Source organism: Schistocerca cancellata, unplaced genomic scaffold, assembly GCF_023864275.1.
Source record: "Schistocerca cancellata isolate TAMUIC-IGC-003103 unplaced genomic scaffold, iqSchCanc2.1 HiC_scaffold_561, whole genome shotgun sequence".
In the NCBI taxonomy this organism is placed as follows: domain Eukaryota; kingdom Metazoa; phylum Arthropoda; class Insecta; order Orthoptera; family Acrididae; genus Schistocerca; species Schistocerca cancellata.
The window spans coordinates 1-25,432 of record NW_026046574.1 but is presented as its reverse complement, the minus strand read 5'-3'; the positions used below and the strand labels follow the sequence as shown (position 1 = coordinate 25,432).

Here is a 25,432-nt window from a genome sequence, read left to right as displayed (position 1 = left end):
TCTTTTTTTCTTTAGGAAGGAGGAGCAGAAAATTTCGCGGTTTGCCTGTCGTTTTGGTACCTCGCCACACCTCACCTCTCACAGTCGTTTATAGCGCCTGTCCTTTTGATAAGGGCGAATTCCAAGCGTCAGCTTTCGCGTCAGCCGAGCAAAGTCGGGACAAGTCGGGACATACTACAGGATGGCCTGCGTGGAGCAACGACGGAAAGAAAACGTTAATTTAACAGCACGTGGCTCACATACTCATACGCAAAAAGTTTCGCCCGTTGCGGTGGCCGGGAATCGAACCCGGATCAACTGCTTGGAAGGCAACTATGCTCACCATTACACCACCACCGCACAGCCGCTGCTCGCAACGCCGCGCTGTGTCGGCTTCCCGCCCGCCGCCAGCGGCCCACGGTGATAGTAGCTGTAGGCGCTTTACGAGGTAGGAGGGTGCATCCACACGCATTCGGGTAGCGCCTCCACGCACGCTGCGTCTTTGGGCAAGACTCGTCGCCGCGGCCGCAACGTTACTCACACGATAGTGATGAGCGGTCGCTATAAGGCAGTGTAGTGGGGGACTCCGCGTGTGTAGCACTTTTTTCGGTCGTATCCGACGTCGCTGGGTGGCAATCCCACTTTCCCTGCAGACAGCTGCTCGGGAATATGCTCGGCAAGCACGGACGGCATCGGACGTCCGCCCCCAACAAGTGCAACTAACAAAATGAGAACAACAACTAAAAAAGTGGTAGGTTGTTCGCCTACCACGCGGGCGGCCCGGCTTCGATTCCCGGCCGATGCATCGTTTTGCTGTTCTCGCTATAATGCCGCCGCGCCGATTGCCCGCTTGAGCTGCGTCAGCCTCAGGAATGTGTAGCAGGATTCGCTGTGAGAAGAACCAAACACGCAGCACGCAAGAGGCCGTACTTGGACGGTCGCGTGCTATTTCTGAACTCTAGCGTCGGCCTGGCCCTACAGGCCGCTGTGTCCAGGTGCCGCAAGGGCGATGTACTGTTACCTCAGGCAGTGCTGCTTTCCGTTGAAAAAGCTGCGGCAGCAGTTTAATCTAGCCAGTCGGGAAAGCACGTGTAGCAACACAGCAGATTCTTGAGAAAGCGCAAACTGTCTATCTCTAATATGTGGGACTTACCAAGTTTCCTGGGACGCTTGTTGCAACGTGCCTCGGTAGCGCAGTAGGTAGCGCGTAAGTCTCATAATCTTAAGGTCGTGAGTTCGATCCTCACCCGGGGCATTTAATTTGCTGTACATCATGGCTGAATTAACGGCGCTGCTGTTGCTAGGGAACGAACTTAATTGTCGTTTGTTATCCCCAAGGAGTCCACGCCTCAGCGTAAAAATGTTTACTTCCAATTATGGCAAGGTACAACTTTGATCTTTCTCCTCCCCTGTTATGAGTAAAATATGATGCAAACAGCAATGAATAGTCAGTTTCGAGCTGTGCGCCATGCCAGTCTGCACGCACAAATACGCTCGCAAACAAAGAGCACCACTGAGTCCGGATTCAGCACGAAATGCGGGAGGAGAGGGAGTAAATCTCACGTTTACCGAGCAAATCCGGTGTGGTCTAGTGGCTAGGATACCTGGCTTTCACCCAGGAGGCCCGGGTTCGATTCCCGGTACCGGAAGAGAAGTTTTTGCGCACACGTCCCTCCATGTTTTGGCCTTCCAACCTTCGTTTGTCGCCCTCCTTCCGGAGCTTCAACCGAACGTAATCGGGGAAAACAGGCACAAGATGCAATTACTGTCAGCACCGGGATAAAGGCAGAAGAGGCACTAGTCCGCTGTTGGGCTGCTACCAGCGTCAGTGGGAAGTCGGTGAAGTGGCCAGTTGCGCCAGAAGCCAGCAATTACCGTAGTACGCCTACACACGCGTTCCAATTATTCACATTGCTTGCAGCCGCTCCACCCACAACGGGCATGAGCCCGGATAGCTCAGTCGGTAGAGCATTAGGCTTTTAATCTAAGGGTCCAGGGTTCGAGTCCCTGTCCGGGCGAAGATTTTTAACGCTTCCGTAATGGCTCGTCTCGTAGCGCTGGTAGCCCTGCCGTAATCAGTGCACAGAGTTCGTTTCCTGTCAACATTCTGCGCAGACCGGTTAGATTTTTCACGATTCGAGGGAAGCTTCAGATACGAGCAGTCGTGGCCGAGTGGTTAAGGCGTCTGACTAGAAATCAGATTCCCTCTGGGAGCGTAGGTTCGAGTCCTACCGACTGCGTCCGTTTTTCTTTTCTTTTTTTCTTTAGGAAGGAGGAGCAGAAAATTTCGCGGTTTGCCTGTCGTTTTGGTACCTCGCCACACCTCACCTCTCACAGTCGTTTATAGCGCCTGTCCTTTTGATAAGGGCGAATTCCAAGCGTCAGCTTTCGCGTCAGCCGAGCAAAGTCGGGACAAGTCGGGACATACTACAGGATGGCCTGCGTGGAGCAACGACGGAAAGAAAACGTTAATTTAACAGCACGTGGCTCACATACTCATACGCAAAAAGTTTCGCCCGTTGCGGTGGCCGGGAATCGAACCCGGATCAACTGCTTGGAAGGCAACTATGCTCACCATTACACCACCACCGCACAGCCGCTGCTCGCAACGCCGCGCTGTGTCGGCTTCCCGCCCGCCGCCAGCGGCCCACGGTGATAGTAGCTGTAGGCGCTTTACGAGGTAGGAGGGTGCATCCACACGCATTCGGGTAGCGCCTCCACGCACGCTGCGTCTTTGGGCAAGACTCGTCGCCGCGGCCGCAACGTTACTCACACGATAGTGATGAGCGGTCGCTATAAGGCAGTGTAGTGGGGGACTCCGCGTGTGTAGCACTTTTTTCGGTCGTATCCGACGTCGCTGGGTGGCAATCCCACTTTCCCTGCAGACAGCTGCTCGGGAATATGCTCGGCAAGCACGGACGGCATCGGACGTCCGCCCCCAACAAGTGCAACTAACAAAATGAGAACAACAACTAAAAAAGTGGTAGGTTGTTCGCCTACCACGCGGGCGGCCCGGCTTCGATTCCCGGCCGATGCATCGTTTTGCTGTTCTCGCTATAATGCCGCCGCGCCGATTGCCCGCTTGAGCTGCGTCAGCCTCAGGAATGTGTAGCAGGATTCGCTGTGAGAAGAACCAAACACGCAGCACGCAAGAGGCCGTACTTGGACGGTCGCGTGCTATTTCTGAACTCTAGCGTCGGCCTGGCCCTACAGGCCGCTGTGTCCAGGTGCCGCAAGGGCGATGTACTGTTACCTCAGGCAGTGCTGCTTTCCGTTGAAAAAGCTGCGGCAGCAGTTTAATCTAGCCAGTCGGGAAAGCACGTGTAGCAACACAGCAGATTCTTGAGAAAGCGCAAACTGTCTATCTCTAATATGTGGGACTTACCAAGTTTCCTGGGACGCTTGTTGCAACGTGCCTCGGTAGCGCAGTAGGTAGCGCGTAAGTCTCATAATCTTAAGGTCGTGAGTTCGATCCTCACCCGGGGCATTTAATTTGCTGTACATCATGGCTGAATTAACGGCGCTGCTGTTGCTAGGGAACGAACTTAATTGTCGTTTGTTATCCCCAAGGAGTCCACGCCTCAGCGTAAAAATGTTTACTTCCAATTATGGCAAGGTACAACTTTGATCTTTCTCCTCCCCTGTTATGAGTAAAATATGATGCAAACAGCAATGAATAGTCAGTTTCGAGCTGTGCGCCATGCCAGTCTGCACGCACAAATACGCTCGCAAACAGAGAGCACCACTGAGTCCGGATTCAGCACGAAATGCGGGAGGAGAGGGAGTAAATCTCACGTTTACCGAGCAAATCCGGTGTGGTCTAGTGGCTAGGATACCTGGCTTTCACCCAGGAGGCCCGGGTTCGATTCCCGGTACCGGAAGAGAAGTTTTTGCGCACACGTCCCTCCATGTTTTGGCCTTCCAACCTTCGTTTGTCGCCCTCCTTCCGGAGCTTCAACCGAACGTAATCGGGGAAAACAGGCACAAGATGCAATTACTGTCAGCACCGGGATAAAGGCAGAAGAGGCACTAGTCCGCTGTTGGGCTGCTACCAGCGTCAGTGGGAAGTCGGTGAAGTGGCCAGTTGCGCCAGAAGCCAGCAATTACCGTAGTACGCCTACACACGCGTTCCAATTATTCACATTGCTTGCAGCCGCTCCACCCACAACGGGCATGAGCCCGGATAGCTCAGTCGGTAGAGCATTAGGCTTTTAATCTAAGGGTCCAGGGTTCGAGTCCCTGTCCGGGCGAAGATTTTTAACGCTTCCGTAATGGCTCGTCTCGTAGCGCTGGTAGCCCTGCCGTAATCAGTGCACAGAGTTCGTTTCCTGTCAACATTCTGCGCAGACCGGTTAGATTTTTCACGATTCGAGGGAAGCTTCAGATACGAGCAGTCGTGGCCGAGTGGTTAAGGCGTCTGACTAGAAATCAGATTCCCTCTGGGAGCGTAGGTTCGAGTCCTACCGACTGCGTCCGTTTTTCTTTTCTTTTTTTCTTTAGGAAGGAGGAGCAGAAAATTTCGCGGTTTGCCTGTCGTTTTGGTACCTCGCCACACCTCACCTCTCACAGTCGTTTATAGCGCCTGTCCTTTTGATAAGGGCGAATTCCAAGCGTCAGCTTTCGCGTCAGCCGAGCAAAGTCGGGACAAGTCGGGACATACTACAGGATGGCCTGCGTGGAGCAACGACGGAAAGAAAACGTTAATTTAACAGCACGTGGCTCACATACTCATACGCAAAAAGTTTCGCCCGTTGCGGTGGCCGGGAATCGAACCCGGATCAACTGCTTGGAAGGCAACTATGCTCACCATTACACCACCACCGCACAGCCGCTGCTCGCAACGCCGCGCTGTGTCGGCTTCCCGCCCGCCGCCAGCGGCCCACGGTGATAGTAGCTGTAGGCGCTTTACGAGGTAGGAGGGTGCATCCACACGCATTCGGGTAGCGCCTCCACGCACGCTGCGTCTTTGGGCAAGACTCGTCGCCGCGGCCGCAACGTTACTCACACGATAGTGATGAGCGGTCGCTATAAGGCAGTGTAGTGGGGGACTCCGCGTGTGTAGCACTTTTTTCGGTCGTATCCGACGTCGCTGGGTGGCAATCCCACTTTCCCTGCAGACAGCTGCTCGGGAATATGCTCGGCAAGCACGGACGTCATCGGACGTCCGCCCCCAACAAGTGCAACTAACAAAATGAGAACAACAACTAAAAAAGTGGTAGGTTGTTCGCCTACCACGCGGGCGGCCCGGCTTCGATTCCCGGCCGATGCATCGTTTTGCTGTTCTCGCTATAATGCCGCCGCGCCGATTGCCCGCTTGAGCTGCGTCAGCCTCAGGAATGTGTAGCAGGATTCGCTGTGAGAAGAACCAAACACGCAGCACGCAAGAGGCCGTACTTGGACGGTCGCGTGCTATTTCTGAACTCTAGCGTCGGCCTGGCCCTACAGGCCGCTGTGTCCAGGTGCCGCAAGGGCGATGTACTGTTACCTCAGGCAGTGCTGCTTTCCGTTGAAAAAGCTGCGGCAGCAGTTTAATCTAGCCAGTCGGGAAAGCACGTGTAGCAACACAGCAGATTCTTGAGAAAGCGCAAACTGTCTATCTCTAATATGTGGGACTTACCAAGTTTCCTGGGACGCTTGTTGCAACGTGCCTCGGTAGCGCAGTAGGTAGCGCGTAAGTCTCATAATCTTAAGGTCGTGAGTTCGATCCTCACCCGGGGCATTTAATTTGCTGTACATCATGGCTGAATTAACGGCGCTGCTGTTGCTAGGGAACGAACTTAATTGTCGTTTGTTATCCCCAAGGAGTCCACGCCTCAGCGTAAAAATGTTTACTTCCAATTATGGCAAGGTACAACTTTGATCTTTCTCCTCCCCTGTTATGAGTAAAATATGATGCAAACAGCAATGAATAGTCAGTTTCGAGCTGTGCGCCATGCCAGTCTGCACGCACAAATACGCTCGCAAACAGAGAGCACCACTGAGTCCGGATTCAGCACGAAATGCGGGAGGAGAGGGAGTAAATCTCACGTTTACCGAGCAAATCCGGTGTGGTCTAGTGGCTAGGATACCTGGCTTTCACCCAGGAGGCCCGGGTTCGATTCCCGGTACCGGAAGAGAAGTTTTTGCGCACACGTCCCTCCATGTTTTGGCCTTCCAACCTTCGTTTGTCGCCCTCCTTCCGGAGCTTCAACCGAACGTAATCGGGGAAAACAGGCACAAGATGCAATTACTGTCAGCACCGGGATAAAGGCAGAAGAGGCACTAGTCCGCTGTTGGGCTGCTACCAGCGTCAGTGGGAAGTCGGTGAAGTGGCCAGTTGCGCCAGAAGCCAGCAATTACCGTAGTACGCCTACACACGCGTTCCAATTATTCACATTGCTTGCAGCCGCTCCACCCACAACGGGCATGAGCCCGGATAGCTCAGTCGGTAGAGCATTAGGCTTTTAATCTAAGGGTCCAGGGTTCGAGTCCCTGTCCGGGCGAAGATTTTTAACGCTTCCGTAATGGCTCGTCTCGTAGCGCTGGTAGCCCTGCCGTAATCAGTGCACAGAGTTCGTTTCCTGTCAACATTCTGCGCAGACCGGTTAGATTTTTCACGATTCGAGGGAAGCTTCAGATACGAGCAGTCGTGGCCGAGTGGTTAAGGCGTCTGACTAGAAATCAGATTCCCTCTGGGAGCGTAGGTTCGAGTCCTACCGACTGCGTCCGTTTTTCTTTTCTTTTTTTCTTTAGGAAGGAGGAGCAGAAAATTTCGCGGTTTGCCTGTCGTTTTGGTACCTCGCCACACCTCACCTCTCACAGTCGTTTATAGCGCCTGTCCTTTTGATAAGGGCGAATTCCAAGCGTCAGCTTTCGCGTCAGCCGAGCAAAGTCGGGACAAGTCGGGACATACTACAGGATGGCCTGCGTGGAGCAACGACGGAAAGAAAACGTTAATTTAACAGCACGTGGCTCACATACTCATACGCAAAAAGTTTCGCCCGTTGCGGTGGCCGGGAATCGAACCCGGATCAACTGCTTGGAAGGCAACTATGCTCACCATTACACCACCACCGCACAGCCGCTGCTCGCAACGCCGCGCTGTGTCGGCTTCCCGCCCGCCGCCAGCGGCCCACGGTGATAGTAGCTGTAGGCGCTTTACGAGGTAGGAGGGTGCATCCACACGCATTCGGGTAGCGCCTCCACGCACGCTGCGTCTTTGGGCAAGACTCGTCGCCGCGGCCGCAACGTTACTCACACGATAGTGATGAGCGGTCGCTATAAGGCAGTGTAGTGGGGGACTCCGCGTGTGTAGCACTTTTTTCGGTCGTATCCGACGTCGCTGGGTGGCAATCCCACTTTCCCTGCAGACAGCTGCTCGGGAATATGCTCGGCAAGCACGGACGTCATCGGACGTCCGCCCCCAACAAGTGCAACTAACAAAATGAGAACAACAACTAAAAAAGTGGTAGGTTGTTCGCCTACCACGCGGGCGGCCCGGCTTCGATTCCCGGCCGATGCATCGTTTTGCTGTTCTCGCTATAATGCCGCCGCGCCGATTGCCCGCTTGAGCTGCGTCAGCCTCAGGAATGTGTAGCAGGATTCGCTGTGAGAAGAACCAAACACGCAGCACGCAAGAGGCCGTACTTGGACGGTCGCGTGCTATTTCTGAACTCTAGCGTCGGCCTGGCCCTACAGGCCGCTGTGTCCAGGTGCCGCAAGGGCGATGTACTGTTACCTCAGGCAGTGCTGCTTTCCGTTGAAAAAGCTGCGGCAGCAGTTTAATCTAGCCAGTCGGGAAAGCACGTGTAGCAACACAGCAGATTCTTGAGAAAGCGCAAACTGTCTATCTCTAATATGTGGGACTTACCAAGTTTCCTGGGACGCTTGTTGCAACGTGCCTCGGTAGCGCAGTAGGTAGCGCGTAAGTCTCATAATCTTAAGGTCGTGAGTTCGATCCTCACCCGGGGCATTTAATTTGCTGTACATCATGGCTGAATTAACGGCGCTGCTGTTGCTAGGGAACGAACTTAATTGTCGTTTGTTATCCCCAAGGAGTCCACGCCTCAGCGTAAAAATGTTTACTTCCAATTATGGCAAGGTACAACTTTGATCTTTCTCCTCCCCTGTTATGAGTAAAATATGACGCAAACAGCAATGAATAGTCAGTTTCGAGCTGTGCGCCATGCCAGTCTGCACGCACAAATACGCTCGCAAACAGAGAGCACCACTGAGTCCGGATTCAGCACGAAATGCGGGAGGAGAGGGAGTAAATCTCACGTTTACCGAGCAAATCCGGTGTGGTCTAGTGGCTAGGATACCTGGCTTTCACCCAGGAGGCCCGGGTTCGATTCCCGGTACCGGAAGAGAAGTTTTTGCGCACACGTCCCTCCATGTTTTGGCCTTCCAACCTTCGTTTGTCGCCCTCCTTCCGGAGCTTCAACCGAACGTAATCGGGGAAAACAGGCACAAGATGCAATTACTGTCAGCACCGGGATAAAGGCAGAAGAGGCACTAGTCCGCTGTTGGGCTGCTACCAGCGTCAGTGGGAAGTCGGTGAAGTGGCCAGTTGCGCCAGAAGCCAGCAATTACCGTAGTACGCCTACACACGCGTTCCAATTATTCACATTGCTTGCAGCCGCTCCACCCACAACGGGCATGAGCCCGGATAGCTCAGTCGGTAGAGCATTAGGCTTTTAATCTAAGGGTCCAGGGTTCGAGTCCCTGTCCGGGCGAAGATTTTTAACGCTTCCGTAATGGCTCGTCTCGTAGCGCTGGTAGCCCTGCCGTAATCAGTGCACAGAGTTCGTTTCCTGTCAACATTCTGCGCAGACCGGTTAGATTTTTCACGATTCGAGGGAAGCTTCAGATACGAGCAGTCGTGGCCGAGTGGTTAAGGCGTCTGACTAGAAATCAGATTCCCTCTGGGAGCGTAGGTTCGAGTCCTACCGACTGCGTCCGTTTTTCTTTTCTTTTTTTCTTTAGGAAGGAGGAGCAGAAAATTTCGCGGTTTGCCTGTCGTTTTGGTACCTCGCCACACCTCACCTCTCACAGTCGTTTATAGCGCCTGTCCTTTTGATAAGGGCGAATTCCAAGCGTCAGCTTTCGCGTCAGCCGAGCAAAGTCGGGACAAGTCGGGACATACTACAGGATGGCCTGCGTGGAGCAACGACGGAAAGAAAACGTTAATTTAACAGCACGTGGCTCACATACTCATACGCAAAAAGTTTCGCCCGTTGCGGTGGCCGGGAATCGAACCCGGATCAACTGCTTGGAAGGCAACTATGCTCACCATTACACCACCACCGCACAGCCGCTGCTCGCAACGCCGCGCTGTGTCGGCTTCCCGCCCGCCGCCAGCGGCCCACGGTGATAGTAGCTGTAGGCGCTTTACGAGGTAGGAGGGTGCATCCACACGCATTCGGGTAGCGCCTCCACGCACGCTGCGTCTTTGGGCAAGACTCGTCGCCGCGGCCGCAACGTTACTCACACGATAGTGATGAGCGGTCGCTATAAGGCAGTGTAGTGGGGGACTCCGCGTGTGTAGCACTTTTTTCGGTCGTATCCGACGTCGCTGGGTGGCAATCCCACTTTCCCTGCAGACAGCTGCTCGGGAATATGCTCGGCAAGCACGGACGGCATCGGACGTCCGCCCCCAACAAGTGCAACTAACAAAATGAGAACAACAACTAAAAAAGTGGTAGGTTGTTCGCCTACCACGCGGGCGGCCCGGCTTCGATTCCCGGCCGATGCATCGTTTTGCTGTTCTCGCTATAATGCCGCCGCGCCGATTGCCCGCTTGAGCTGCGTCAGCCTCAGGAATGTGTAGCAGGATTCGCTGTGAGAAGAACCAAACACGCAGCACGCAAGAGGCCGTACTTGGACGGTCGCGTGCTATTTCTGAACTCTAGCGTCGGCCTGGCCCTACAGGCCGCTGTGTCCAGGTGCCGCAAGGGCGATGTACTGTTACCTCAGGCAGTGCTGCTTTCCGTTGAAAAAGCTGCGGCAGCAGTTTAATCTAGCCAGTCGGGAAAGCACGTGTAGCAACACAGCAGATTCTTGAGAAAGCGCAAACTGTCTATCTCTAATATGTGGGACTTACCAAGTTTCCTGGGACGCTTGTTGCAACGTGCCTCGGTAGCGCAGTAGGTAGCGCGTAAGTCTCATAATCTTAAGGTCGTGAGTTCGATCCTCACCCGGGGCATTTAATTTGCTGTACATCATGGCTGAATTAACGGCGCTGCTGTTGCTAGGGAACGAACTTAATTGTCGTTTGTTATCCCCAAGGAGTCCACGCCTCAGCGTAAAAATGTTTACTTCCAATTATGGCAAGGTACAACTTTGATCTTTCTCCTCCCCTGTTATGAGTAAAATATGATGCAAACAGCAATGAATAGTCAGTTTCGAGCTGTGCGCCATGCCAGTCTGCACGCACAAATACGCTCGCAAACAGAGAGCACCACTGAGTCCGGATTCAGCACGAAATGCGGGAGGAGAGGGAGTAAATCTCACGTTTACCGAGCAAATCCGGTGTGGTCTAGTGGCTAGGATACCTGGCTTTCACCCAGGAGGCCCGGGTTCGATTCCCGGTACCGGAAGAGAAGTTTTTGCGCACACGTCCCTCCATGTTTTGGCCTTCCAACCTTCGTTTGTCGCCCTCCTTCCGGAGCTTCAACCGAACGTAATCGGGGAAAACAGGCACAAGATGCAATTACTGTCAGCACCGGGATAAAGGCAGAAGAGGCACTAGTCCGCTGTTGGGCTGCTACCAGCGTCAGTGGGAAGTCGGTGAAGTGGCCAGTTGCGCCAGAAGCCAGCAATTACCGTAGTACGCCTACACACGCGTTCCAATTATTCACATTGCTTGCAGCCGCTCCACCCACAACGGGCATGAGCCCGGATAGCTCAGTCGGTAGAGCATTAGGCTTTTAATCTAAGGGTCCAGGGTTCGAGTCCCTGTCCGGGCGAAGATTTTTAACGCTTCCGTAATGGCTCGTCTCGTAGCGCTGGTAGCCCTGCCGTAATCAGTGCACAGAGTTCGTTTCCTGTCAACATTCTGCGCAGACCGGTTAGATTTTTCACGATTCGAGGGAAGCTTCAGATACGAGCAGTCGTGGCCGAGTGGTTAAGGCGTCTGACTAGAAATCAGATTCCCTCTGGGAGCGTAGGTTCGAGTCCTACCGACTGCGTCCGTTTTTCTTTTCTTTTTTTCTTTAGGAAGGAGGAGCAGAAAATTTCGCGGTTTGCCTGTCGTTTTGGTACCTCGCCACACCTCACCTCTCACAGTCGTTTATAGCGCCTGTCCTTTTGATAAGGGCGAATTCCAAGCGTCAGCTTTCGCGTCAGCCGAGCAAAGTCGGGACAAGTCGGGACATACTACAGGATGGCCTGCGTGGAGCAACGACGGAAAGAAAACGTTAATTTAACAGCACGTGGCTCACATACTCATACGCAAAAAGTTTCGCCCGTTGCGGTGGCCGGGAATCGAACCCGGATCAACTGCTTGGAAGGCAACTATGCTCACCATTACACCACCACCGCACAGCCGCTGCTCGCAACGCCGCGCTGTGTCGGCTTCCCGCCCGCCGCCAGCGGCCCACGGTGATAGTAGCTGTAGGCGCTTTACGAGGTAGGAGGGTGCATCCACACGCATTCGGGTAGCGCCTCCACGCACGCTGCGTCTTTGGGCAAGACTCGTCGCCGCGGCCGCAACGTTACTCACACGATAGTGATGAGCGGTCGCTATAAGGCAGTGTAGTGGGGGACTCCGCGTGTGTAGCACTTTTTTCGGTCGTATCCGACGTCGCTGGGTGGCAATCCCACTTTCCCTGCAGACAGCTGCTCGGGAATATGCTCGGCAAGCACGGACGTCATCGGACGTCCGCCCCCAACAAGTGCAACTAACAAAATGAGAACAACAACTAAAAAAGTGGTAGGTTGTTCGCCTACCACGCGGGCGGCCCGGCTTCGATTCCCGGCCGATGCATCGTTTTGCTGTTCTCGCTATAATGCCGCCGCGCCGATTGCCCGCTTGAGCTGCGTCAGCCTCAGGAATGTGTAGCAGGATTCGCTGTGAGAAGAACCAAACACGCAGCACGCAAGAGGCCGTACTTGGACGGTCGCGTGCTATTTCTGAACTCTAGCGTCGGCCTGGCCCTACAGGCCGCTGTGTCCAGGTGCCGCAAGGGCGATGTACTGTTACCTCAGGCAGTGCTGCTTTCCGTTGAAAAAGCTGCGGCAGCAGTTTAATCTAGCCAGTCGGGAAAGCACGTGTAGCAACACAGCAGATTCTTGAGAAAGCGCAAACTGTCTATCTCTAATATGTGGGACTTACCAAGTTTCCTGGGACGCTTGTTGCAACGTGCCTCGGTAGCGCAGTAGGTAGCGCGTAAGTCTCATAATCTTAAGGTCGTGAGTTCGATCCTCACCCGGGGCATTTAATTTGCTGTACATCATGGCTGAATTAACGGCGCTGCTGTTGCTAGGGAACGAACTTAATTGTCGTTTGTTATCCCCAAGGAGTCCACGCCTCAGCGTAAAAATGTTTACTTCCAATTATGGCAAGGTACAACTTTGATCTTTCTCCTCCCCTGTTATGAGTAAAATATGATGCAAACAGCAATGAATAGTCAGTTTCGAGCTGTGCGCCATGCCAGTCTGCACGCACAAATACGCTCGCAAACAGAGAGCACCACTGAGTCCGGATTCAGCACGAAATGCGGGAGGAGAGGGAGTAAATCTCACGTTTACCGAGCAAATCCGGTGTGGTCTAGTGGCTAGGATACCTGGCTTTCACCCAGGAGGCCCGGGTTCGATTCCCGGTACCGGAAGAGAAGTTTTTGCGCACACGTCCCTCCATGTTTTGGCCTTCCAACCTTCGTTTGTCGCCCTCCTTCCGGAGCTTCAACCGAACGTAATCGGGGAAAACAGGCACAAGATGCAATTACTGTCAGCACCGGGATAAAGGCAGAAGAGGCACTAGTCCGCTGTTGGGCTGCTACCAGCGTCAGTGGGAAGTCGGTGAAGTGGCCAGTTGCGCCAGAAGCCAGCAATTACCGTAGTACGCCTACACACGCGTTCCAATTATTCACATTGCTTGCAGCCGCTCCACCCACAACGGGCATGAGCCCGGATAGCTCAGTCGGTAGAGCATTAGGCTTTTAATCTAAGGGTCCAGGGTTCGAGTCCCTGTCCGGGCGAAGATTTTTAACGCTTCCGTAATGGCTCGTCTCGTAGCGCTGGTAGCCCTGCCGTAATCAGTGCACAGAGTTCGTTTCCTGTCAACATTCTGCGCAGACCGGTTAGATTTTTCACGATTCGAGGGAAGCTTCAGATACGAGCAGTCGTGGCCGAGTGGTTAAGGCGTCTGACTAGAAATCAGATTCCCTCTGGGAGCGTAGGTTCGAGTCCTACCGACTGCGTCCGTTTTTCTTTTCTTTTTTTCTTTAGGAAGGAGGAGCAGAAAATTTCGCGGTTTGCCTGTCGTTTTGGTACCTCGCCACACCTCACCTCTCACAGTCGTTTATAGCGCCTGTCCTTTTGATAAGGGCGAATTCCAAGCGTCAGCTTTCGCGTCAGCCGAGCAAAGTCGGGACAAGTCGGGACATACTACAGGATGGCCTGCGTGGAGCAACGACGGAAAGAAAACGTTAATTTAACAGCACGTGGCTCACATACTCATACGCAAAAAGTTTCGCCCGTTGCGGTGGCCGGGAATCGAACCCGGATCAACTGCTTGGAAGGCAACTATGCTCACCATTACACCACCACCGCACAGCCGCTGCTCGCAACGCCGCGCTGTGTCGGCTTCCCGCCCGCCGCCAGCGGCCCACGGTGATAGTAGCTGTAGGCGCTTTACGAGGTAGGAGGGTGCATCCACACGCATTCGGGTAGCGCCTCCACGCACGCTGCGTCTTTGGGCAAGACTCGTCGCCGCGGCCGCAACGTTACTCACACGATAGTGATGAGCGGTCGCTATAAGGCAGTGTAGTGGGGGACTCCGCGTGTGTAGCACTTTTTTCGGTCGTATCCGACGTCGCTGGGTGGCAATCCCACTTTCCCTGCAGACAGCTGCTCGGGAATATGCTCGGCAAGCACGGACGTCATCGGACGTCCGCCCCCAACAAGTGCAACTAACAAAATGAGAACAACAACTAAAAAAGTGGTAGGTTGTTCGCCTACCACGCGGGCGGCCCGGCTTCGATTCCCGGCCGATGCATCGTTTTGCTGTTCTCGCTATAATGCCGCCGCGCCGATTGCCCGCTTGAGCTGCGTCAGCCTCAGGAATGTGTAGCAGGATTCGCTGTGAGAAGAACCAAACACGCAGCACGCAAGAGGCCGTACTTGGACGGTCGCGTGCTATTTCTGAACTCTAGCGTCGGCCTGGCCCTACAGGCCGCTGTGTCCAGGTGCCGCAAGGGCGATGTACTGTTACCTCAGGCAGTGCTGCTTTCCGTTGAAAAAGCTGCGGCAGCAGTTTAATCTAGCCAGTCGGGAAAGCACGTGTAGCAACACAGCAGATTCTTGAGAAAGCGCAAACTGTCTATCTCTAATATGTGGGACTTACCAAGTTTCCTGGGACGCTTGTTGCAACGTGCCTCGGTAGCGCAGTAGGTAGCGCGTAAGTCTCATAATCTTAAGGTCGTGAGTTCGATCCTCACCCGGGGCATTTAATTTGCTGTACATCATGGCTGAATTAACGGCGCTGCTGTTGCTAGGGAACGAACTTAATTGTCGTTTGTTATCCCCAAGGAGTCCACGCCTCAGCGTAAAAATGTTTACTTCCAATTATGGCAAGGTACAACTTTGATCTTTCTCCTCCCCTGTTATGAGTAAAATATGATGCAAACAGCAATGAATAGTCAGTTTCGAGCTGTGCGCCATGCCAGTCTGCACGCACAAATACGCTCGCAAACAGAGAGCACCACTGAGTCCGGATTCAGCACGAAATGCGGGAGGAGAGGGAGTAAATCTCACGTTTACCGAGCAAATCCGGTGTGGTCTAGTGGCTAGGATACCTGGCTTTCACCCAGGAGGCCCGGGTTCGATTCCCGGTACCGGAAGAGAAGTTTTTGCGCACACGTCCCTCCATGTTTTGGCCTTCCAACCTTCGTTTGTCGCCCTCCTTCCGGAGCTTCAACCGAACGTAATCGGGGAAAACAGGCACAAGATGCAATTACTGTCAGCACCGGGATAAAGGCAGAAGAGGCACTAGTCCGCTGTTGGGCTGCTACCAGCGTCAGTGGGAAGTCGGTGAAGTGGCCAGTTGCGCCAGAAGCCAGCAATTACCGTAGTACGCCTACACACGCGTTCCAATTATTCACATTGCTTGCAGCCGCTCCACCCACAACGGGCATGAGCCCGGATAGCTCAGTCGGTAGAGCATTAGGCTTTTAATCTAAGGGTCCAGGGTTCGAGTCCCTGTCCGGGCGAAGATTTTTAACGCTTCCGTAATGGCTCGTCTCGTAGCGCTGGTAGCCCTGCCGTAATCAGTGCACAGAGTTCGTTTCCTGTCAACATTCTGCGCAGACCGGTTAGATTTTTCACGATTCGAGGGAAGCTTCAGATACGAGCAGTCGTGGCCGAGTGGTTAAGGCGTCTGACTAGAAATCAGATTCCCTCTGGGAGCGTAGGTTCGAGTCCTACCGACTGCGTCCGTTTTTCTTTTCTTTTTTTCTTTAGGAAGGAGGAGCAGAAAATTTCGCGGTTTGCCTGTCGTTTTGGTACCTCGCCACACCTCACCTCTCACAGTCGTTTATAGCGCCTGTCCTTTTGATAAGGGCGAATTCCAAGCGTCAGCTTTCGCGTCAGCCGAGCAAAGTCGGGACAAGTCGGGACATACTACAGGATGGCCTGCGTGGAGCAACGACGGAAAGAAAACGTTAATTTAACAGCACGTGGCTCACATACTCATACGCAAAAAGTTTCGCCCGTTGCGGTGGCCGGGAATCGAACCCGGATCAACTGCTTGGAAGGCAACTATGCTCACCATTACACCACCACCGCACAGCCGCTGCTCGCAACGCCGCGCTGTGTCGGCTTCCCGCCCGCCGCCAGCGGCCCACGGTGATAGTAGCTGTAGGCGCTTTACGAGGTAGGAGGGTGCATCCACACGCATTCGGGTAGCGCCTCCACGCACGCTGCGTCTTTGGGCAAGACTCGTCGCCGCGGCCGCAACGTTACTCACACGATAGTGATGAGCGGTCGCTATAAGGCAGTGTAGTGGGGGACTCCGCGTGTGTAGCACTTTTTTCGGTCGTATCCGACGTCGCTGGGTGGCAATCCCACTTTCCCTGCAGACAGCTGCTCGGGAATATGCTCGGCAAGCACGGACGGCATCGGACGTCCGCCCCCAACAAGTGCAACTAACAAAATGAGAACAACAACTAAAAAAGTGGTAGGTTGTTCGCCTACCACGCGGGCGGCCCGGCTTCGATTCCCGGCCGATGCATCGTTTTGCTGTTCTCGCTATAATGCCGCCGCGCCGATTGCCCGCTTGAGCTGCGTCAGCCTCAGGAATGTGTAGCAGGATTCGCTGTGAGAAGAACCAAACACGCAGCACGCAAGAGGCCGTACTTGGACGGTCGCGTGCTATTTCTGAACTCTAGCGTCGGCCTGGCCCTACAGGCCGCTGTGTCCAGGTGCCGCAAGGGCGATGTACTGTTACCTCAGGCAGTGCTGCTTTCCGTTGAAAAAGCTGCGGCAGCAGTTTAATCTAGCCAGTCGGGAAAGCACGTGTAGCAACACAGCAGATTCTTGAGAAAGCGCAAACTGTCTATCTCTAATATGTGGGACTTACCAAGTTTCCTGGGACGCTTGTTGCAACGTGCCTCGGTAGCGCAGTAGGTAGCGCGTAAGTCTCATAATCTTAAGGTCGTGAGTTCGATCCTCACCCGGGGCATTTAATTTGCTGTACATCATGGCTGAATTAACGGCGCTGCTGTTGCTAGGGAACGAACTTAATTGTCGTTTGTTATCCCCAAGGAGTCCACGCCTCAGCGTAAAAATGTTTACTTCCAATTATGGCAAGGTACAACTTTGATCTTTCTCCTCCCCTGTTATGAGTAAAATATGATGCAAACAGCAATGAATAGTCAGTTTCGAGCTGTGCGCCATGCCAGTCTGCACGCACAAATACGCTCGCAAACAGAGAGCACCACTGAGTCCGGATTCAGCACGAAATGCGGGAGGAGAGGGAGTAAATCTCACGTTTACCGAGCAAATCCGGTGTGGTCTAGTGGCTAGGATACCTGGCTTTCACCCAGGAGGCCCGGGTTCGATTCCCGGTACCGGAAGAGAAGTTTTTGCGCACACGTCCCTCCATGTTTTGGCCTTCCAACCTTCGTTTGTCGCCCTCCTTCCGGAGCTTCAACCGAACGTAATCGGGGAAAACAGGCACAAGATGCAATTACTGTCAGCACCGGGATAAAGGCAGAAGAGGCACTAGTCCGCTGTTGGGCTGCTACCAGCGTCAGTGGGAAGTCGGTGAAGTGGCCAGTTGCGCCAGAAGCCAGCAATTACCGTAGTACGCCTACACACGCGTTCCAATTATTCACATTGCTTGCAGCCGCTCCACCCACAACGGGCATGAGCCCGGATAGCTCAGTCGGTAGAGCATTAGGCTTTTAATCTAAGGGTCCAGGGTTCGAGTCCCTGTCCGGGCGAAGATTTTTAACGCTTCCGTAATGGCTCGTCTCGTAGCGCTGGTAGCCCTGCCGTAATCAGTGCACAGAGTTCGTTTCCTGTCAACATTCTGCGCAGACCGGTTAGATTTTTCACGATTCGAGGGAAGCTTCAGATACGAGCAGTCGTGGCCGAGTGGTTAAGGCGTCTGACTAGAAATCAGATTCCCTCTGGGAGCGTAGGTTCGAGTCCTACCGACTGCGTCCGTTTTTCTTTTCTTTTTTTCTTTAGGAAGGAGGAGCAGAAAATTTCGCGGTTTGCCTGTCGTTTTGGTACCTCGCCACACCTCACCTCTCACAGTCGTTTATAGCGCCTGTCCTTTTGATAAGGGCGAATTCCAAGCGTCAGCTTTCGCGTCAGCCGAGCAAAGTCGGGACAAGTCGGGACATACTACAGGATGGCCTGCGTGGAGCAACGACGGAAAGAAAACGTTAATTTAACAGCACGTGGCTCACATACTCATACGCAAAAAGTTTCGCCCGTTGCGGTGGCCGGGAATCGAACCCGGATCAACTGCTTGGAAGGCAACTATGCTCACCATTACACCACCACCGCACAGCCGCTGCTCGCAACGCCGCGCTGTGTCGGCTTCCCGCCCGCCGCCAGCGGCCCACGGTGATAGTAGCTGTAGGCGCTTTACGAGGTAGGAGGGTGCATCCACACGCATTCGGGTAGCGCCTCCACGCACGCTGCGTCTTTGGGCAAGACTCGTCGCCGCGGCCGCAACGTTACTCACACGATAGTGATGAGCGGTCGCTATAAGGCAGTGTAGTGGGGGACTCCGCGTGTGTAGCACTTTTTTCGGTCGTATCCGACGTCGCTGGGTGGCAATCCCACTTTCCCTGCAGACAGCTGCTCGGGAATATGCTCGGCAAGCACGGACGGCATCGGACGTCCGCCCCCAACAAGTGCAACTAACAAAATGAGAACAACAACTAAAAAAGTGGTAGGTTGTTCGCCTACCACGCGGGCGGCCCGGCTTCGATTCCCGGCCGATGCATCGTTTTGCTGTTCTCGCTATAATGCCGCCGCGCCGATTGCCCGCTTGAGCTGCGTCAGCCTCAGGAATGTGTAGCAGGATTCGCTGTGAGAAGAACCAAACACGCAGCACGCAAGAGGCCGTACTTGGACGGTCGCGTGCTATTTCTGAACTCTAGCGTCGGCCTGGCCCTACAGGCCGCTGTGTCCAGGTGCCGCAAGGGCGATGTACTGTTACCTCAGGCAGTGCTGCTTTCCGTTGAAAAAGCTGCGGCAGCAGTTTAATCTAGCCAGTCGGGAAAGCACGTGTAGCAACACAGCAGATTCTTGAGAAAGCGCAAACTGTCTATCTCTAATATGTGGGACTTACCAAGTTTCCTGGGACGCTTGTTGCAACGTGCCTCGGTAGCGCAGTAGGTAGCGCGTAAGTCTCATAATCTTAAGGTCGTGAGTTCGATCCTCACCCGGGGCATTTAATTTGCTGTACATCATGGCTGAATTAACGGCGCTGCTGTTGCTAGGGAACGAACTTAATTGTCGTTTGTTATCCCCAAGGAGTCCACGCCTCAGCGTAAAAATGTTTACTTCCAATTATGGCAAGGTACAACTTTGATCTTTCTCCTCCCCTGTTATGAGTAAAATATGATGCAAACAGCAATGAATAGTCAGTTTCGAGCTGTGCGCCATGCCAGTCTGCACGCACAAATACGCTCGCAAACAGAGAGCACCACTGAGTCCGGATTCAGCACGAAATGCGGGAGGAGAGGGAGTAAATCTCACGTTTACCGAGCAAATCCGGTGTGGTCTAGTGGCTAGGATACCTGGCTTTCACCCAGGAGGCCCGGGTTCGATTCCCGGTACCGGAAGAGAAGTTTTTGCGCACACGTCCCTCCATGTTTTGGCCTTCCAACCTTCGTTTGTCGCCCTCCTTCCGGAGCTTCAACCGAACGTAATCGGGGAAAACAGGCACAAGATGCAATTACTGTCAGCACCGGGATAAAGGCAGAAGAGGCACTAGTCCGCTGTTGGGCTGCTACCAGCGTCAGTGGGAAGTCGGTGAAGTGGCCAGTTGCGCCAGAAGCCAGCAATTACCGTAGTACGCCTACACACGCGTTCCAATTATTCACATTGCTTGCAGCCGCTCCACCCACAACGGGCATGAGCCCGGATAGCTCAGTCGGTAGAGCATTAGGCTTTTAATCTAAGGGTCCAGGGTTCGAGTCCCTGTCCGGGCGAAGATTTTTAACGCTTCCGTAATGGCTCGTCTCGTAGCGCTGGTAGCCCTGCCGTAATCAGTGCACAGAGTTCGTTTCCTGTCAACATTCTGCGCAGACCGGTTAGATTTTTCACGATTCGAGGGAAGCTTCAGATACGAGCAGTCGTGGCCGAGTGGTTAAGGCGTCTGACTAGAAATCAGATTCCCTCTGGGAGCGTAGGTTCGAGTCCTACCGACTGCGTCCGTTTTTCTTTTCTTTTTTTCTTTAGGAAGGAGGAGCAGAAAATTTCGCGGTTTGCCTGTCGTTTTGGTACCTCGCCACACCTCACCTCTCACAGTCGTTTATAGCGCCTGTCCTTTTGATAAGGGCGAATTCCAAGCGTCAGCTTTCGCGTCAGCCGAGCAAAGTCGGGACAAGTCGGGACATACTACAGGATGGCCTGCGTGGAGCAACGACGGAAAGAAAACGTTAATTTAACAGCACGTGGCTCACATACTCATACGCAAAAAGTTTCGCCCGTTGCGGTGGCCGGGAATCGAACCCGGATCAACTGCTTGGAAGGCAACTATGCTCACCATTACACCACCACCGCACAGCCGCTGCTCGCAACGCCGCGCTGTGTCGGCTTCCCGCCCGCCGCCAGCGGCCCACGGTGATAGTAGCTGTAGGCGCTTTACGAGGTAGGAGGGTGCATCCACACGCATTCGGGTAGCGCCTCCACGCACGCTGCGTCTTTGGGCAAGACTCGTCGCCGCGGCCGCAACGTTACTCACACGATAGTGATGAGCGGTCGCTATAAGGCAGTGTAGTGGGGGACTCCGCGTGTGTAGCACTTTTTTCGGTCGTATCCGACGTCGCTGGGTGGCAATCCCACTTTCCCTGCAGACAGCTGCTCGGGAATATGCTCGGCAAGCACGGACGGCATCGGACGTCCGCCCCCAACAAGTGCAACTAACAAAATGAGAACAACAACTAAAAAAGTGGTAGGTTGTTCGCCTACCACGCGGGCGGCCCGGCTTCGATTCCCGGCCGATGCATCGTTTTGCTGTTCTCGCTATAATGCCGCCGCGCCGATTGCCCGCTTGAGCTGCGTCAGCCTCAGGAATGTGTAGCAGGATTCGCTGTGAGAAGAACCAAACACGCAGCACGCAAGAGGCCGTACTTGGACGGTCGCGTGCTATTTCTGAACTCTAGCGTCGGCCTGGCCCTACAGGCCGCTGTGTCCAGGTGCCGCAAGGGCGATGTACTGTTACCTCAGGCAGTGCTGCTTTCCGTTGAAAAAGCTGCGGCAGCAGTTTAATCTAGCCAGTCGGGAAAGCACGTGTAGCAACACAGCAGATTCTTGAGAAAGCGCAAACTGTCTATCTCTAATATGTGGGACTTACCAAGTTTCCTGGGACGCTTGTTGCAACGTGCCTCGGTAGCGCAGTAGGTAGCGCGTAAGTCTCATAATCTTAAGGTCGTGAGTTCGATCCTCACCCGGGGCATTTAATTTGCTGTACATCATGGCTGAATTAACGGCGCTGCTGTTGCTAGGGAACGAACTTAATTGTCGTTTGTTATCCCCAAGGAGTCCACGCCTCAGCGTAAAAATGTTTACTTCCAATTATGGCAAGGTACAACTTTGATCTTTCTCCTCCCCTGTTATGAGTAAAATATGATGCAAACAGCAATGAATAGTCAGTTTCGAGCTGTGCGCCATGCCAGTCTGCACGCACAAATACGCTCGCAAACAGAGAGCACCACTGAGTCCGGATTCAGCACGAAATGCGGGAGGAGAGGGAGTAAATCTCACGTTTACCGAGCAAATCCGGTGTGGTCTAGTGGCTAGGATACCTGGCTTTCACCCAGGAGGCCCGGGTTCGATTCCCGGTACCGGAAGAGAAGTTTTTGCGCACACGTCCCTCCATGTTTTGGCCTTCCAACCTTCGTTTGTCGCCCTCCTTCCGGAGCTTCAACCGAACGTAATCGGGGAAAACAGGCACAAGATGCAATTACTGTCAGCACCGGGATAAAGGCAGAAGAGGCACTAGTCCGCTGTTGGGCTGCTACCAGCGTCAGTGGGAAGTCGGTGAAGTGGCCAGTTGCGCCAGAAGCCAGCAATTACCGTAGTACGCCTACACACGCGTTCCAATTATTCACATTGCTTGCAGCCGCTCCACCCACAACGGGCATGAGCCCGGATAGCTCAGTCGGTAGAGCATTAGGCTTTTAATCTAAGGGTCCAGGGTTCGAGTCCCTGTCCGGGCGAAGATTTTTAACGCTTCCGTAATGGCTCGTCTCGTAGCGCTGGTAGCCCTGCCGTAATCAGTGCACAGAGTTCGTTTCCTGTCAACATTCTGCGCAGACCGGTTAGATTTTTCACGATTCGAGGGAAGCTTCAGATACGAGCAGTCGTGGCCGAGTGGTTAAGGCGTCTGACTAGAAATCAGATTCCCTCTGGGAGCGTAGGTTCGAGTCCTACCGACTGCGTCCGTTTTTCTTTTCTTTTTTTCTTTAGGAAGGAGGAGCAGAAAATTTCGCGGTTTGCCTGTCGTTTTGGTACCTCGCCACACCTCACCTCTCACAGTCGTTTATAGCGCCTGTCCTTTTGATAAGGGCGAATTCCAAGCGTCAGCTTTCGCGTCAGCCGAGCAAAGTCGGGACAAGTCGGGACATACTACAGGATGGCCTGCGTGGAGCAACGACGGAAAGAAAACGTTAATTTAACAGCACGTGGCTCACATACTCATACGCAAAAAGTTTCGCCCGTTGCGGTGGCCGGGAATCGAACCCGGATCAACTGCTTGGAAGGCAACTATGCTCACCATTACACCACCACCGCACAGCCGCTGCTCGCAACGCCGCGCTGTGTCGGCTTCCCGCCCGCCGCCAGCGGCCCACGGTGATAGTAGCTGTAGGCGCTTTACGAGGTAGGAGGGTGCATCCACACGCATTCGGGTAGCGCCTCCACGCACGCTGCGTCTTTGGGCAAGACTCGTCGCCGCGGCCGCAACGTTACTCACACGATAGTGATGAGCGGTCGCTATAAGGCAGTGTAGTGGGGGACTCCGCGTGTGTAGCACTTTTTTCGGTCGTATCCGACGTCGCTGGGTGGCAATCCCACTTTCCCTGCAGACAGCTGCTCGGGAATATGCTCGGCAAGCACGGACGTCATCGGACGTCCGCCCCCAACAAGTGCAACTAACAAAATGAGAACAACAACTAAAAAAGTGGTAGGTTGTTCGCCTACCACGCGGGCGGCCCGGCTTCGATTCCCGGCCGATGCATCGTTTTGCTGTTCTCGCTATAATGCCGCCGCGCCGATTGCCCGCTTGAGCTGCGTCAGCCTCAGGAATGTGTAGCAGGATTCGCTGTGAGAAGAACCAAACACGCAGCACGCAAGAGGCCGTACTTGGACGGTCGCGTGCTATTTCTGAACTCTAGCGTCGGCCTGGCCCTACAGGCCGCTGTGTCCAGGTGCCGCAAGGGCGATGTACTGTTACCTCAGGCAGTGCTGCTTTCCGTTGAAAAAGCTGCGGCAGCAGTTTAATCTAGCCAGTCGGGAAAGCACGTGTAGCAACACAGCAGATTCTTGAGAAAGCGCAAACTGTCTATCTCTAATATGTGGGACTTACCAAGTTTCCTGGGACGCTTGTTGCAACGTGCCTCGGTAGCGCAGTAGGTAGCGCGTAAGTCTCATAATCTTAAGGTCGTGAGTTCGATCCTCACCCGGGGCATTTAATTTGCTGTACATCATGGCTGAATTAACGGCGCTGCTGTTGCTAGGGAACGAACTTAATTGTCGTTTGTTATCCCCAAGGAGTCCACGCCTCAGCGTAAAAATGTTTACTTCCAATTATGGCAAGGTACAACTTTGATCTTTCTCCTCCCCTGTTATGAGTAAAATATGATGCAAACAGCAATGAATAGTCAGTTTCGAGCTGTGCGCCATGCCAGTCTGCACGCACAAATACGCTCGCAAACAGAGAGCACCACTGAGTCCGGATTCAGCACGAAATGCGGGAGGAGAGGGAGTAAATCTCACGTTTACCGAGCAAATCCGGTGTGGTCTAGTGGCTAGGATACCTGGCTTTCACCCAGGAGGCCCGGGTTCGATTCCCGGTACCGGAAGAGAAGTTTTTGCGCACACGTCCCTCCATGTTTTGGCCTTCCAACCTTCGTTTGTCGCCCTCCTTCCGGAGCTTCAACCGAACGTAATCGGGGAAAACAGGCACAAGATGCAATTACTGTCAGCACCGGGATAAAGGCAGAAGAGGCACTAGTCCGCTGTTGGGCTGCTACCAGCGTCAGTGGGAAGTCGGTGAAGTGGCCAGTTGCGCCAGAAGCCAGCAATTACCGTAGTACGCCTACACACGCGTTCCAATTATTCACATTGCTTGCAGCCGCTCCACCCACAACGGGCATGAGCCCGGATAGCTCAGTCGGTAGAGCATTAGGCTTTTAATCTAAGGGTCCAGGGTTCGAGTCCCTGTCCGGGCGAAGATTTTTAACGCTTCCGTAATGGCTCGTCTCGTAGCGCTGGTAGCCCTGCCGTAATCAGTGCACAGAGTTCGTTTCCTGTCAACATTCTGCGCAGACCGGTTAGATTTTTCACGATTCGAGGGAAGCTTCAGATACGAGCAGTCGTGGCCGAGTGGTTAAGGCGTCTGACTAGAAATCAGATTCCCTCTGGGAGCGTAGGTTCGAGTCCTACCGACTGCGTCCGTTTTTCTTTTCTTTTTTTCTTTAGGAAGGAGGAGCAGAAAATTTCGCGGTTTGCCTGTCGTTTTGGTACCTCGCCACACCTCACCTCTCACAGTCGTTTATAGCGCCTGTCCTTTTGATAAGGGCGAATTCCAAGCGTCAGCTTTCGCGTCAGCCGAGCAAAGTCGGGACAAGTCGGGACATACTACAGGATGGCCTGCGTGGAGCAACGACGGAAAGAAAACGTTAATTTAACAGCACGTGGCTCACATACTCATACGCAAAAAGTTTCGCCCGTTGCGGTGGCCGGGAATCGAACCCGGATCAACTGCTTGGAAGGCAACTATGCTCACCATTACACCACCACCGCACAGCCGCTGCTCGCAACGCCGCGCTGTGTCGGCTTCCCGCCCGCCGCCAGCGGCCCACGGTGATAGTAGCTGTAGGCGCTTTACGAGGTAGGAGGGTGCATCCACACGCATTCGGGTAGCGCCTCCACGCACGCTGCGTCTTTGGGCAAGACTCGTCGCCGCGGCCGCAACGTTACTCACACGATAGTGATGAGCGGTCGCTATAAGGCAGTGTAGTGGGGGACTCCGCGTGTGTAGCACTTTTTTCGGTCGTATCCGACGTCGCTGGGTGGCAATCCCACTTTCCCTGCAGACAGCTGCTCGGGAATATGCTCGGCAAGCACGGACGTCATCGGACGTCCGCCCCCAACAAGTGCAACTAACAAAATGAGAACAACAACTAAAAAAGTGGTAGGTTGTTCGCCTACCACGCGGGCGGCCCGGCTTCGATTCCCGGCCGATGCATCGTTTTGCTGTTCTCGCTATAATGCCGCCGCGCCGATTGCCCGCTTGAGCTGCGTCAGCCTCAGGAATGTGTAGCAGGATTCGCTGTGAGAAGAA

At 54.0% G+C, this 25,432-nt stretch overlaps 56 non-coding genes across 56 annotated transcripts; 44 read left to right on the top strand and 12 right to left on the bottom strand.

The window, feature by feature from the left end:
• Positions 1 to 267: 267 nt before the first annotated feature.
• Positions 268 to 339, bottom strand: Trnag-ucc (transfer RNA glycine (anticodon UCC)). Its single transcript has one exon. It is a non-coding gene; the product is annotated as a tRNA-Gly (tRNA).
• Positions 340 to 1,161: 822 nt separating this feature from the next.
• On the top strand, positions 1,162 to 1,234 carry Trnam-cau (transfer RNA methionine (anticodon CAU)). Its single transcript has one exon. It is a non-coding gene; the product is annotated as a tRNA-Met (tRNA).
• Positions 1,235 to 1,556: 322 nt separating this feature from the next.
• On the top strand, positions 1,557 to 1,628 carry Trnae-uuc (transfer RNA glutamic acid (anticodon UUC)). The gene has a single exon. It is a non-coding gene; the product is annotated as a tRNA-Glu (tRNA).
• Positions 1,629 to 1,924: 296 nt separating this feature from the next.
• On the top strand, positions 1,925 to 1,997 carry Trnak-uuu (transfer RNA lysine (anticodon UUU)). The gene has a single exon. It is a non-coding gene; the product is annotated as a tRNA-Lys (tRNA).
• Positions 1,998 to 2,137: 140 nt separating this feature from the next.
• On the top strand, positions 2,138 to 2,219 carry Trnas-aga (transfer RNA serine (anticodon AGA)). The gene has a single exon. It is a non-coding gene; the product is annotated as a tRNA-Ser (tRNA).
• A 280-nt stretch (positions 2,220 to 2,499) lies between these two features.
• On the bottom strand, positions 2,500 to 2,571 carry Trnag-ucc (transfer RNA glycine (anticodon UCC)). The gene has a single exon. It is a non-coding gene; the product is annotated as a tRNA-Gly (tRNA).
• An 822-nt stretch (positions 2,572 to 3,393) lies between these two features.
• On the top strand, positions 3,394 to 3,466 carry Trnam-cau (transfer RNA methionine (anticodon CAU)). The gene has a single exon. It is a non-coding gene; the product is annotated as a tRNA-Met (tRNA).
• A 322-nt stretch (positions 3,467 to 3,788) lies between these two features.
• Positions 3,789 to 3,860, top strand: Trnae-uuc (transfer RNA glutamic acid (anticodon UUC)). The gene has a single exon. It is a non-coding gene; the product is annotated as a tRNA-Glu (tRNA).
• Positions 3,861 to 4,156: 296 nt separating this feature from the next.
• On the top strand, positions 4,157 to 4,229 carry Trnak-uuu (transfer RNA lysine (anticodon UUU)). Its single transcript has one exon. It is a non-coding gene; the product is annotated as a tRNA-Lys (tRNA).
• Positions 4,230 to 4,369: 140 nt separating this feature from the next.
• Trnas-aga (transfer RNA serine (anticodon AGA)) lies at positions 4,370 to 4,451 on the top strand. Its single transcript has one exon. It is a non-coding gene; the product is annotated as a tRNA-Ser (tRNA).
• Positions 4,452 to 4,731: 280 nt separating this feature from the next.
• On the bottom strand, positions 4,732 to 4,803 carry Trnag-ucc (transfer RNA glycine (anticodon UCC)). Its single transcript has one exon. It is a non-coding gene; the product is annotated as a tRNA-Gly (tRNA).
• An 822-nt stretch (positions 4,804 to 5,625) lies between these two features.
• Positions 5,626 to 5,698, top strand: Trnam-cau (transfer RNA methionine (anticodon CAU)). Its single transcript has one exon. It is a non-coding gene; the product is annotated as a tRNA-Met (tRNA).
• A 322-nt stretch (positions 5,699 to 6,020) lies between these two features.
• Trnae-uuc (transfer RNA glutamic acid (anticodon UUC)) lies at positions 6,021 to 6,092 on the top strand. Its single transcript has one exon. It is a non-coding gene; the product is annotated as a tRNA-Glu (tRNA).
• A 296-nt stretch (positions 6,093 to 6,388) lies between these two features.
• Positions 6,389 to 6,461, top strand: Trnak-uuu (transfer RNA lysine (anticodon UUU)). The gene has a single exon. It is a non-coding gene; the product is annotated as a tRNA-Lys (tRNA).
• A 140-nt stretch (positions 6,462 to 6,601) lies between these two features.
• Positions 6,602 to 6,683, top strand: Trnas-aga (transfer RNA serine (anticodon AGA)). Its single transcript has one exon. It is a non-coding gene; the product is annotated as a tRNA-Ser (tRNA).
• A 280-nt stretch (positions 6,684 to 6,963) lies between these two features.
• Positions 6,964 to 7,035, bottom strand: Trnag-ucc (transfer RNA glycine (anticodon UCC)). Its single transcript has one exon. It is a non-coding gene; the product is annotated as a tRNA-Gly (tRNA).
• Positions 7,036 to 7,857: 822 nt separating this feature from the next.
• Trnam-cau (transfer RNA methionine (anticodon CAU)) lies at positions 7,858 to 7,930 on the top strand. The gene has a single exon. It is a non-coding gene; the product is annotated as a tRNA-Met (tRNA).
• A 322-nt stretch (positions 7,931 to 8,252) lies between these two features.
• On the top strand, positions 8,253 to 8,324 carry Trnae-uuc (transfer RNA glutamic acid (anticodon UUC)). The gene has a single exon. It is a non-coding gene; the product is annotated as a tRNA-Glu (tRNA).
• Positions 8,325 to 8,620: 296 nt separating this feature from the next.
• On the top strand, positions 8,621 to 8,693 carry Trnak-uuu (transfer RNA lysine (anticodon UUU)). Its single transcript has one exon. It is a non-coding gene; the product is annotated as a tRNA-Lys (tRNA).
• A 140-nt stretch (positions 8,694 to 8,833) lies between these two features.
• On the top strand, positions 8,834 to 8,915 carry Trnas-aga (transfer RNA serine (anticodon AGA)). Its single transcript has one exon. It is a non-coding gene; the product is annotated as a tRNA-Ser (tRNA).
• A 280-nt stretch (positions 8,916 to 9,195) lies between these two features.
• On the bottom strand, positions 9,196 to 9,267 carry Trnag-ucc (transfer RNA glycine (anticodon UCC)). The gene has a single exon. It is a non-coding gene; the product is annotated as a tRNA-Gly (tRNA).
• Positions 9,268 to 10,089: 822 nt separating this feature from the next.
• On the top strand, positions 10,090 to 10,162 carry Trnam-cau (transfer RNA methionine (anticodon CAU)). The gene has a single exon. It is a non-coding gene; the product is annotated as a tRNA-Met (tRNA).
• Positions 10,163 to 10,484: 322 nt separating this feature from the next.
• On the top strand, positions 10,485 to 10,556 carry Trnae-uuc (transfer RNA glutamic acid (anticodon UUC)). The gene has a single exon. It is a non-coding gene; the product is annotated as a tRNA-Glu (tRNA).
• A 296-nt stretch (positions 10,557 to 10,852) lies between these two features.
• On the top strand, positions 10,853 to 10,925 carry Trnak-uuu (transfer RNA lysine (anticodon UUU)). The gene has a single exon. It is a non-coding gene; the product is annotated as a tRNA-Lys (tRNA).
• A 140-nt stretch (positions 10,926 to 11,065) lies between these two features.
• On the top strand, positions 11,066 to 11,147 carry Trnas-aga (transfer RNA serine (anticodon AGA)). Its single transcript has one exon. It is a non-coding gene; the product is annotated as a tRNA-Ser (tRNA).
• Positions 11,148 to 11,427: 280 nt separating this feature from the next.
• Positions 11,428 to 11,499, bottom strand: Trnag-ucc (transfer RNA glycine (anticodon UCC)). Its single transcript has one exon. It is a non-coding gene; the product is annotated as a tRNA-Gly (tRNA).
• An 822-nt stretch (positions 11,500 to 12,321) lies between these two features.
• Positions 12,322 to 12,394, top strand: Trnam-cau (transfer RNA methionine (anticodon CAU)). Its single transcript has one exon. It is a non-coding gene; the product is annotated as a tRNA-Met (tRNA).
• Positions 12,395 to 12,716: 322 nt separating this feature from the next.
• Positions 12,717 to 12,788, top strand: Trnae-uuc (transfer RNA glutamic acid (anticodon UUC)). Its single transcript has one exon. It is a non-coding gene; the product is annotated as a tRNA-Glu (tRNA).
• Positions 12,789 to 13,084: 296 nt separating this feature from the next.
• Trnak-uuu (transfer RNA lysine (anticodon UUU)) lies at positions 13,085 to 13,157 on the top strand. Its single transcript has one exon. It is a non-coding gene; the product is annotated as a tRNA-Lys (tRNA).
• A 140-nt stretch (positions 13,158 to 13,297) lies between these two features.
• Trnas-aga (transfer RNA serine (anticodon AGA)) lies at positions 13,298 to 13,379 on the top strand. The gene has a single exon. It is a non-coding gene; the product is annotated as a tRNA-Ser (tRNA).
• A 280-nt stretch (positions 13,380 to 13,659) lies between these two features.
• Trnag-ucc (transfer RNA glycine (anticodon UCC)) lies at positions 13,660 to 13,731 on the bottom strand. The gene has a single exon. It is a non-coding gene; the product is annotated as a tRNA-Gly (tRNA).
• An 822-nt stretch (positions 13,732 to 14,553) lies between these two features.
• Trnam-cau (transfer RNA methionine (anticodon CAU)) lies at positions 14,554 to 14,626 on the top strand. Its single transcript has one exon. It is a non-coding gene; the product is annotated as a tRNA-Met (tRNA).
• Positions 14,627 to 14,948: 322 nt separating this feature from the next.
• Trnae-uuc (transfer RNA glutamic acid (anticodon UUC)) lies at positions 14,949 to 15,020 on the top strand. The gene has a single exon. It is a non-coding gene; the product is annotated as a tRNA-Glu (tRNA).
• Positions 15,021 to 15,316: 296 nt separating this feature from the next.
• Positions 15,317 to 15,389, top strand: Trnak-uuu (transfer RNA lysine (anticodon UUU)). The gene has a single exon. It is a non-coding gene; the product is annotated as a tRNA-Lys (tRNA).
• A 140-nt stretch (positions 15,390 to 15,529) lies between these two features.
• On the top strand, positions 15,530 to 15,611 carry Trnas-aga (transfer RNA serine (anticodon AGA)). Its single transcript has one exon. It is a non-coding gene; the product is annotated as a tRNA-Ser (tRNA).
• Positions 15,612 to 15,891: 280 nt separating this feature from the next.
• On the bottom strand, positions 15,892 to 15,963 carry Trnag-ucc (transfer RNA glycine (anticodon UCC)). The gene has a single exon. It is a non-coding gene; the product is annotated as a tRNA-Gly (tRNA).
• An 822-nt stretch (positions 15,964 to 16,785) lies between these two features.
• Trnam-cau (transfer RNA methionine (anticodon CAU)) lies at positions 16,786 to 16,858 on the top strand. The gene has a single exon. It is a non-coding gene; the product is annotated as a tRNA-Met (tRNA).
• A 322-nt stretch (positions 16,859 to 17,180) lies between these two features.
• Positions 17,181 to 17,252, top strand: Trnae-uuc (transfer RNA glutamic acid (anticodon UUC)). The gene has a single exon. It is a non-coding gene; the product is annotated as a tRNA-Glu (tRNA).
• Positions 17,253 to 17,548: 296 nt separating this feature from the next.
• On the top strand, positions 17,549 to 17,621 carry Trnak-uuu (transfer RNA lysine (anticodon UUU)). Its single transcript has one exon. It is a non-coding gene; the product is annotated as a tRNA-Lys (tRNA).
• A 140-nt stretch (positions 17,622 to 17,761) lies between these two features.
• Positions 17,762 to 17,843, top strand: Trnas-aga (transfer RNA serine (anticodon AGA)). The gene has a single exon. It is a non-coding gene; the product is annotated as a tRNA-Ser (tRNA).
• A 280-nt stretch (positions 17,844 to 18,123) lies between these two features.
• Positions 18,124 to 18,195, bottom strand: Trnag-ucc (transfer RNA glycine (anticodon UCC)). Its single transcript has one exon. It is a non-coding gene; the product is annotated as a tRNA-Gly (tRNA).
• An 822-nt stretch (positions 18,196 to 19,017) lies between these two features.
• Positions 19,018 to 19,090, top strand: Trnam-cau (transfer RNA methionine (anticodon CAU)). Its single transcript has one exon. It is a non-coding gene; the product is annotated as a tRNA-Met (tRNA).
• Positions 19,091 to 19,412: 322 nt separating this feature from the next.
• Trnae-uuc (transfer RNA glutamic acid (anticodon UUC)) lies at positions 19,413 to 19,484 on the top strand. Its single transcript has one exon. It is a non-coding gene; the product is annotated as a tRNA-Glu (tRNA).
• Positions 19,485 to 19,780: 296 nt separating this feature from the next.
• Positions 19,781 to 19,853, top strand: Trnak-uuu (transfer RNA lysine (anticodon UUU)). The gene has a single exon. It is a non-coding gene; the product is annotated as a tRNA-Lys (tRNA).
• A 140-nt stretch (positions 19,854 to 19,993) lies between these two features.
• Positions 19,994 to 20,075, top strand: Trnas-aga (transfer RNA serine (anticodon AGA)). The gene has a single exon. It is a non-coding gene; the product is annotated as a tRNA-Ser (tRNA).
• Positions 20,076 to 20,355: 280 nt separating this feature from the next.
• On the bottom strand, positions 20,356 to 20,427 carry Trnag-ucc (transfer RNA glycine (anticodon UCC)). The gene has a single exon. It is a non-coding gene; the product is annotated as a tRNA-Gly (tRNA).
• An 822-nt stretch (positions 20,428 to 21,249) lies between these two features.
• Trnam-cau (transfer RNA methionine (anticodon CAU)) lies at positions 21,250 to 21,322 on the top strand. The gene has a single exon. It is a non-coding gene; the product is annotated as a tRNA-Met (tRNA).
• A 322-nt stretch (positions 21,323 to 21,644) lies between these two features.
• Trnae-uuc (transfer RNA glutamic acid (anticodon UUC)) lies at positions 21,645 to 21,716 on the top strand. Its single transcript has one exon. It is a non-coding gene; the product is annotated as a tRNA-Glu (tRNA).
• A 296-nt stretch (positions 21,717 to 22,012) lies between these two features.
• Positions 22,013 to 22,085, top strand: Trnak-uuu (transfer RNA lysine (anticodon UUU)). The gene has a single exon. It is a non-coding gene; the product is annotated as a tRNA-Lys (tRNA).
• A 140-nt stretch (positions 22,086 to 22,225) lies between these two features.
• Positions 22,226 to 22,307, top strand: Trnas-aga (transfer RNA serine (anticodon AGA)). The gene has a single exon. It is a non-coding gene; the product is annotated as a tRNA-Ser (tRNA).
• A 280-nt stretch (positions 22,308 to 22,587) lies between these two features.
• Positions 22,588 to 22,659, bottom strand: Trnag-ucc (transfer RNA glycine (anticodon UCC)). The gene has a single exon. It is a non-coding gene; the product is annotated as a tRNA-Gly (tRNA).
• An 822-nt stretch (positions 22,660 to 23,481) lies between these two features.
• Trnam-cau (transfer RNA methionine (anticodon CAU)) lies at positions 23,482 to 23,554 on the top strand. Its single transcript has one exon. It is a non-coding gene; the product is annotated as a tRNA-Met (tRNA).
• A 322-nt stretch (positions 23,555 to 23,876) lies between these two features.
• On the top strand, positions 23,877 to 23,948 carry Trnae-uuc (transfer RNA glutamic acid (anticodon UUC)). The gene has a single exon. It is a non-coding gene; the product is annotated as a tRNA-Glu (tRNA).
• A 296-nt stretch (positions 23,949 to 24,244) lies between these two features.
• Positions 24,245 to 24,317, top strand: Trnak-uuu (transfer RNA lysine (anticodon UUU)). Its single transcript has one exon. It is a non-coding gene; the product is annotated as a tRNA-Lys (tRNA).
• Positions 24,318 to 24,457: 140 nt separating this feature from the next.
• Trnas-aga (transfer RNA serine (anticodon AGA)) lies at positions 24,458 to 24,539 on the top strand. Its single transcript has one exon. It is a non-coding gene; the product is annotated as a tRNA-Ser (tRNA).
• Positions 24,540 to 24,819: 280 nt separating this feature from the next.
• On the bottom strand, positions 24,820 to 24,891 carry Trnag-ucc (transfer RNA glycine (anticodon UCC)). Its single transcript has one exon. It is a non-coding gene; the product is annotated as a tRNA-Gly (tRNA).
• Between the last annotated feature and the right edge of the window lie 541 nt (positions 24,892 to 25,432).